This window comes from Triticum urartu, chromosome 1 (assembly GCF_003073215.2).
Source record: "Triticum urartu cultivar G1812 chromosome 1, Tu2.1, whole genome shotgun sequence".
Classification (NCBI taxonomy): Eukaryota; Viridiplantae; Streptophyta; class Magnoliopsida; order Poales; family Poaceae; genus Triticum; species Triticum urartu.
This window is the reverse complement of record NC_053022.1, coordinates 108,297,478-108,306,408: the sequence shown is the minus strand read 5'-3', so window position 1 is coordinate 108,306,408 and position 8,931 is coordinate 108,297,478. Positions and strand designations below refer to the sequence as shown.

Below are 8,931 nucleotides of genomic sequence, written 5' to 3'. Positions count from 1 at the left end.
GTATGGAAACTAGTAATATCGTCTTGCTCTGTCCAATACTTTCTAGGTTACTGATAATGAGACTCCCATAATTTTCAACAGATGAGGTTCAAGTTGGATAGTCAAGATGATGCAACCAGACAAGCTTGCACCCATGTTTTCAAGTCTGCTCTGCGACAGTATCGGTATAACTTGAGGAAAACTCACTTTGAAGGCAAGGCTAACAGTGAACTTGCCCAACCATCTCTAGTGGAAAATATATCTGATGAAGACTGGAGAGGCATCGTTAAACACTGGTCAGATCCGAAGTATCAGGTACATTATATATATGTCATCAAATCACATGTTGAAGTCCTATTTACGCATGTGCCACATAAATCTATCTTCTTGTAGGTGAACTGTTCAAAGAACAAGGCCAACCGTACGAAAGTGAAATTCCAACAGACGACAAGATCTCGTAGCTATATTGCACACTGCGAGGCTCTTGTAATTAGCTGTTGTTTCACTCTTTTCGCTGTACCATATTATCAGATCTATATTGACTTGTTCCAAATGCAGAGGAAAGCCCGCAAGGACCAAAAAGTACCTGAACCAAATGCTGTGGAAATCTTCAAGGACTGTCACACTAGCATGAAGAAGGGCATGACTACACCAGTCAATGCCGCTGTTGTAAGTCCTTAATCCTCATGCATTTTAACTACTACTTACTCTGACTTGTGCCTTAAACTGCATGGTTTGCAGCCAATGTCTATTACTCTTTTCAATTTTATACACAATTGTCTTAGCGTATCATTGCATCTTACAAGGTTTAAAAGAGAGGAGTGATGTTCCTTTGATCTTGACCTGTAATCTAGTTCTGTGCTGGACTTGCCCACACAACGTTACAATTGCATGTTTGTCTGTTCTCAGTTGTTTTGTGATATGAATGACGTCATACTATGCTTACTGTATTATAAACTTCGTCTCTTTATCATTAGCCTTCAATACAATGTGAAGAAATAGACAATACATTAGCGATGGTACATGGTCATATGTTTGGAACCTGGTTTTATTATGTACTTTACAATAAAATACAACTAGTATTTTACATGGGTTCACCAGAATAAGTTCTGTATATAGACCAAAGCTATTTTGTTTGGTTTTAATGCCTCCTTAATATCTTCTATTCTGGTACTACTAATGTAAAACCTCAACTTTTCAGCGAGCTATGGAAAAATGGTGGAACCGCCACCTTCTGAAGGTGGCCAGGCAACTATAACTGCAATGTCAGCTCTTGCTGCAGCGGGTCAGTACCTGTCCACTAACAGTGCCAAAAGCACGTTCCTGCGTAATACTGGGTTGGTTGTTAAGGCAATATCGTCCAAACTGCCTCATGATCAAGATATGCAAACTCAAAGCAATGTTGTATCTGCGCTCCAGACACAAGTCCATTCCCTAACAGAGACCCTTTGTGAAACAAGGAGAAACATTGCTCAATGTCGTCAAGATATGCATGGTTTTGAAACCAGACTATCAGACATTTGCTATGTTGTTTAGGAGCCTAGGGGAAATGAAGGCGAGGGTTATGGTGCTCCATCGGACAATACAGCATGAAAACGTAACAGTCAGGTCAAATGAACTGAGCTTCTGAACTTCTGGTGGTGCATTTATCTGCTAAACTGTTAAGTTTTATGCCAACCTTCCTTTTGTTATATAGTGTAATTTGTTTTGGTGCGATACAAAATTTATTCTTAACGTGCAGCCACCGCCTGAAGAAAACAGCAAGCCATTTTTGTATAGTGTAGGGTGTTCCCTATATCTGCACTAGTGGCGATCTTTGATGCCGAGTGGATGTAATATGCGCAATCGCCTTAATAGCCTAGCGTTAGTTTCGGCCTTATTTATTTCCTACTCTTCTTTTTCCCTGGTTTGCTAGTGGCCGCAACTACCATGGGCCATATACGGGCCGTAGGATCCATGGGCCTCCTACGGGCCGTTGATAAATGGGCCTGTAATCGGTGGGCCTCGGGTCGTCGGATAAATGGGTCTACATGGGCCATAATCGAGCGTAATTATTATCGGCCCAGCACGGTAACAGGCCGTTAACAGGCTATAGGACAGCAGAGGATTAATTCTGTCACAGCATAACGGGTCGTTAATGGGCCAGAATATAGGACGGGCTGGAAACGGCGCAACGGGTTAACAGGCCAGAAACGGGCCGACTCTTGCCATGGGCCGAATTTGGCCCATTAGGGTAACAGGCCAGTAACGGGCTAACTTTTGCCATGGGCCGAATTTGGCCCATTAGTGGAACAGGCCAGTAACGGGCCGACTCTTGCCATGGGCCGAATTTGGCCCATTAGGGGAACAGGCCAGTAACGGGCCGGAAGTAATCGAGGGCCGAAAAGGAGCCCAAGAACGTATGGGCCGTCAATAGGCCGAAAGCTAACACGGGCTGGAAACAGCCCATATAAATCACGGGCCGTTAACAGGTATAAAGAAAGTTACTGTTCATTATGGGCTAGAGTCACCGTGGGCTTGTAATGGGCCGAAAGATAGGAAGGCCTCATATGGGGCGAAAGACGTCGTGGGCCACACATGGGCCAAAACTGAAATGGGCTGGTATTATATTCGACGGCCCACATGACATTGTTGGGCCGATTTCCTTTAGGGCCTAATGGGCCGTGAGTTAACGGGCCGTAAAATGGGCTATTTGTGAAGAGACCGTTAATAGGCTTTTCATGGGCCAGCCCGTTAACTTTTGACCAAGTCAAACAGGCCAGGTTTGTAAGCTAAATGGGCCACTGTTGGGCCGTGCCATGTGTTGACATATCATAGGCGCCTATCTGACCCACTGACGAGCTAATACGTGTTTCGTCCGGCCAATAAGAATTTTACACATGAAAATTTCCCATTGGTCGGGGCTGTTAACGGGTTATCGGATCCAAAACCCGACCCGATAGCTTAACGGTGTTCCGTTACGGTGGATGCCACGTGTCGGTCACCCTTAACGAAAGCACTTCTGTGATGCACGATTTATCGTCATGGAAGTGGACACTTCCGTGATGATAATTTTGGTGATGTCATGGAACACTTCTACGACAGCACATATATGACTATCTTGATTCTGTCATAAATTTTTCATGGATGTACATGCATGACAAAAAATGCGACCTACTGTGACAAACACGTATCATCACGGAAGTGTATTTTTTTGTAGTGAATGGAGTAACCAAGACAACAATAACTGGGCGTACTGTCTAAATTAAATGAGCCAATTTGAGGAATTGTTATCCTCCAAACAATATTCAAATAATTCTATTTGCTATGATGATAATTCTGTACATGCATATTACTCGGCATACCAAGTTCTCCATTCGGGTTCTTCTCTGCACGACACATGAATATATGAGCAACTAATTTTCTTGGTCCTATTTCTTCTTTCTCATATCTGCAAATATCATGTTTAGGAAACCCACATATTAGTAATTTCAGAGATGTACATTAGAGAAAATGTTCAGCTAACAATCCAATTAGATATACATGTGCATGTATGTTTATACACCTAGCCAAAAATTTAGAAGATCAAATTAAGAATATGAATGCCTAATGAAATTTAAACTTGGATTGAAATTTCCCTTCCATTGCATTTGGAATCTTCTCTCTTTACCTCTCCCTATCCCACTCCCACTACCACACATTCATCACACAACACATCTCTACACCTATAAGAAAGCGAGTTGGTGGTGATGGTGTGCCTGCCTTCACGTCATATATACCGTCTGATCTTGAATGTATGGCTAAGATCAAGACAAGCCACGTGCCACTTGAAATTTTGCAAAAACACCCTGTGTTCAGACATAATTTTAGAGCAGGGACATCCCATTCACAACATCTCGAGAAAGATAAAGAATCTTCTAGACCCCCCCAAAGTTCCTCGCCTCTCTTTCCCAGCGACAGTCGGAGTTGAATTGGGCGACACCCCCCCCCCACACACACACACACACAGGGGCGGAGCTCTGTAGGGGCTAAACCGGGCCATGGCCCGCCCAGGATTTTGACCCAAAAAAATTTATATAGGCATCTCCAAGCCACTAGCCCAGCCCACGTGCATCCTCTCGGTTTTTCTCTCAGAGACTCACGCACAGAGCAGCCGCAGAGGCATGCAGCGCTAGGAATCCCTAATCCCCAATTCCCAAACTGTCCCACAGTCGAGCAGCGAGCACACGAGCAAGCCGCCGCCGCCGGCGAACCGACGGCGTCTATCCTCTCTCGCCGGAATCCCTGTATCTCACAGCCACGGTTCAGCCCCTTGCTTTCCTCCCTTCCCCCGACTCTTTGTACCTGCTCACAGATGACATCTGCTCGAGCTCGGCCACGCCGTCGTGCTACTGGCCTGTGGCTTGCCGAACCACTCCTGGCGGCCGGCGCGTGAGCAGATCACTGGATGAGCTATCCTAGTCTCCAGTCTCCTACTATCCTCCAAGAGTAGAGCAACTGTCAGAAGCAAGAGGTAATTCCCCATTTTTATCATTTTTGTTCAGTTCTTTACATCTACTCATGAGTCATGAACTCATCTATTTTCAGTGTCCAGTGTTTATAAGAAACAGATTTTATCCATATGGAATTCCACCTGTACAGAATCCTGTTGAGTGTCCAGTGGAATTTCTAACCATTAGTGCCAACTATTCATCTGTTTTTAGTGTCCAGTGTTGAACTGCTGATAAGAAATAGTTGTGTCCATTTGATAAGAAAGTGAATAGGCTGATCTTATACAAATTGCAACACAGGTAATCATGGGCAAGGAAAATCAATCTCAGAGAAGAATTGATTTGGTTTTTAAAAGGAAAAGAGAGATGACATAACTCGAGTTCAGGAAAACCAGATATTGCCGTTGCTTGAATTGGAACAACATAACCAAAACCAGTACGAATAGGTTCGAACAAATGAAGCTGTTACATTCCAAGGTATTGAGTTCTTGCAGCAACACCCTGGAAGATGAGAATCTTGCCAATAATCTGTTAGTTCACATAGAGGGTGGAATTCTAGAGAACTACAACCACGAAGATGTCCTTGCAGATTTTAGAAGCAAGGGTGACTGGAGAGTTGATTTGTAGTATGTGAGCAAGTCACATGTCCAATGTCTCAAAGCTTTTGTATTAACTAACTTAATAGTGGTTCAGGGTTAAAATATATTTTGCTGTATATATACATACTACTTGCTCCATCCGGTAATCATACTGATGCTTATGATTCAGACTTTCAAAAAAAATTGTGCTCTTGTTTAGTTTGGCCCGCCCAGCATTTTCTTTCAAGCTCCGCCACTGCCCCCACACCCAAGGTCTGAGCTCCCCCAACTATGCCCGCCCGTAGACAGAGCTCCGCTGCCGGGTCTCGCGTCACCGCTCGCCTCCGCTGCCTCCCGGACCTTCCTCGCTCTGGATCCGGTCCACCATGAGCCCAGCCTCGCCGCCAAGTCCCTTGTTGCCACATGTGTCCTATGCCCCAATGGCAGGCGCCGCCGCATCGCCCCCCTGCTCGCCTGCGTTCGTTCGTGTCCAGCGCGTGACCCAGCGGCGCCTGGTGGGCGGCGCCAGCCTGCCGGCCTGCCTTGCACCCACCTCGCCGACATGGGCCTGAGGCCCACGATGTGAGGCAAGCCATCACTCCTCACCTCGCGAGGGAGCTGGAGAAGAAGTTGCGGGACCGTACGCTGTCGTAGGATGAGATCCTCTGCTACTGTTGTGTTTGCTGGTTGAAGAAGGGGTGGGCTGGGAAGAGGAGGCAGTACTGAGAGTGCTCGATCTGGAACAGGACAAGCTTGGGCTGTACCGCTGGTGTGTTTGCTGCTGCTGAATTTGCTAACTTCTACTTCTCCCTATAGCTATAGTTACATTTGTCTCCAAGGTTTACCGAGGACCTCTCCTTCTAGATCTGGCCGCATAGGTCGTCGGAGACGAAGAGGATAGTGGTGGGCTAGCGGCTGCTGCCATGTGCAGGTCGTCAGAGACAGAGTATATAGTAAGTACTTTGTTTTCCGTTTGTGATTGTTGGGGTTGATTCCATTTTATGCATGCTCTGGTTCTCAACCTCCAACATGAGTCCCTTCCTTCTGTGCTGCCAATGGAGGCTACGAGCAGCAGGAACGCTATGAGTCAGCCTGGGCATCGCAGATGCGGAGGACTTTTTCCGGGGGCAACCTGCTCGTCCAAGCCGCGCCAGTGTCAACTACCTCGAGCCACTGTGACTGTCCCCAACCACTCTCGTCCCCCCATAAGTCATGTGTTTCTCCTACCAGATCAAAAAAGGTGGCTGACTTTTTGGAGTATAGTTGCGTATCAGATCCGCTCATGATTGAAATTGTGGTCTCCTAAACATGTGATTTGTGAAATGTTTAGGAACGAATTGTTTGTGGATCTGCAAAGTACATTGTCACATGCAGATTTGGACATTCTACTTAATTCTTTGCAGAAACTTGTAGCTCATTCTTGGTGAAATTCACTGTATCCATCCCCTCAGGTTGGTATTGGATTTGCTATTCAATATTCATACCCTTTTTCATTGCGACATTTGTCAGATTTTTGTACTTGAGATGATTTGGTGCAAGGTCTAGAGGAGGATGATCAAGCATGGCTAAATATTATTTGTAAGTAGAGAAGTTCTCGAGTCACACATTAAAGAAAGAGAGATAAGCTTTTTCTCTTCTTTGTATCAAGTAATTTAACTTCCCAGTCCACTATATATTATTTTGTATTGAACGCAATCTGAAATAGCCCCTTTTACAACAAAAAAACATACTTGCGTAGTTGTGTGAGATCTATTTGGATGTGCTAATTGATGAAAGATATGTAGAATTAGTAATAACCTTTTGATGTGTGGTCAAATATGTGATAATGAGTGCAATGTTGCTTTAGATAGATTTTTCATGTTTTAACTTGTGCCTTCCATCTCCTTGATCATGTGAGTTCATATATCAGTTTTTAATTCCTGCAAGTAAATTCTGATATTGAAGTTAGTATATGCTTGGAATCACAGGGTAAACTGTGTGTATCTTTTCTTCATGACAGTATACTCTTATACCTACATGACAGTATATGCTTCTGAAGTATACCTTCATTTATCTTAATTAGTTTAGATACGTGGCGGGGGAAATTCTACCCCAAGCTCATTGTGTCAGATAGTCAACCAAACGCACCACATCATGGGCTGGTCCACCATGGTCGGAGATGAGAATGATCCCTCAAAGCAGAACTGGAGACGACACGGCAAATCAGATTTTGCTGCAGTATATGGTTTCTCGGCAGTTTTAGTTTCCCCTAAAAAATGATACCGGTTTGTTTATGTTGATACCGGTTTCAGTGTTGTCAGCCAATAATTATAATTTAGGATGTTTAGTGCATTGAGGACCTGAGTAGCTATCTTTCAGTTTAGGGAATATGTGTGCTTCTGACCACTTGCGAAACAAATATTGCAGTTTAACACTTTTGCCAAAAGAAAAGTCCTTTGCCAAAATACTACAGATCCTCTACAGGCTCGTTAATATTTCCTTTGCCTAAATATACTACGGACCATTATACATACTGATTGTTAGATATCTTTTTAGGTGATAAGATAGATGACGCGAGGGCTCAAGAGCTAATATTGTTGGCGCTGATGTGTTGAGCAAATAGCTAAAACAAGGATACACTATGCTTGATAAACGGAAGCCCGTATGTTTGATTGTTCTCAGTGTGTACCGATCAAATATATGACATCATTTTGATTGGTGTCTTGCTACATTTTTTTTCTTGTCCCCTAGGATTGCACTCACAACTTTTTTTGTGATTCCGTAGCATAGCACGGGCATCTTACTAGTAGAGAGAGATACAGGAGCACCTGGTTGGGAAGGAAGGCGTTGAGCGCGTCCATTCCTCACCGTGGGGAGCACCTGTGGTTGGGAAGCAAGCCATGAACAACAAGTTGGAAAGGAACTGTAAGAGGAAGGAATCTAGGGGAAAATCAGCCCCAAATCAAATCAACCAATGAAAAAAAATATGCCGTTGTTTTGACCACGAAATCGACAAAAGGAGAAATCAACACAGAACAAATCACACGGGTGCCCGCTTCTATACCTTGCTGCCACCCGCTTGTTTGGCGAGGACCACCTCGGCCAGTTCCTGCAGTCCCGCCGCCGCCGCCCCGGATGCCGGTCCCCGTCGCCTTTCCCTCCTTGGCAACTGGGCGAGCGACCTCGCCGGCGCAGGCCGACACCGGCCGGCGACCCTGTCCCGTCCGCTGTTGAGCCTCCCTCTCCTATTTCCTTTCTCTTTCTCCCTCCTCTCGTCATCCGCCACTCCTCTTTGCTCTCTCTTTCTCCCTCCTCTCTCTCCTGCATGGACCGGTCCATGGAGCTGGTGCTGGATAGAATCAAGCGCCCCCGCCGTCGCCCTTTGCCTGCAGGTCGGATCTGGTGGGATCCCCTACTCCTCCACCCCAGCGAGAAGGCCGGCGGCGGCTGATGAGGGACGACGGCCAGGGTGCAGAGGCGACGGAGTGGGAAGGAGGAGAGGAGGCGGGAATTTGGGGAGGGTCCGGGGAAGAGGAGGCAGCGGATTGGGGAATGAAAGGGGATACTCTCTATAGGCTCCCATCGACGGACCCACGACCCCAGGGCCCGCCCGTCAGCGACAGAGGCTAGGCAGGGAATGAAGTGAAACTGGACGTGATTTGCAATTGCTGGCCGCGTGGATGGCCTGAGAGGGCCTGCTATCCTAACATCCTTTACAAGTTTTTTTTTGAATTGGTTTGAATTGCTTATCACATATGTCACATGGTACATCCTTTATAAGTTTATTAATCTGCATGTATGGTTTCAGAGAATAATATAAAGATGTAGGATATGCAAATATGTACGTTTTAGACCTATTTATTTCCTTTTAATAAAAATGATCGTGTGCATCATGATGATGCAGAGGCCAGGTCTTTCCCCTTTTC

General features: G+C 45.5%; 1 long non-coding RNA gene across 1 annotated transcript; it reads right to left on the bottom strand.

Moving 5' to 3' along the window:
- Window positions 1-3,149: 3,149 nt before the first annotated feature.
- LOC125550754 lies at window positions 3,150-8,572 on the bottom strand. Its single transcript, XR_007301840.1, has 3 exons — window positions 8,070-8,572; window positions 7,834-7,885; window positions 3,150-3,409 (listed from the first exon to the last, which is right to left on the bottom strand). It is a non-coding gene; the product is annotated as an uncharacterized LOC125550754 (long non-coding RNA).
- Between the last annotated feature and the right edge of the window lie 359 nt (window positions 8,573-8,931).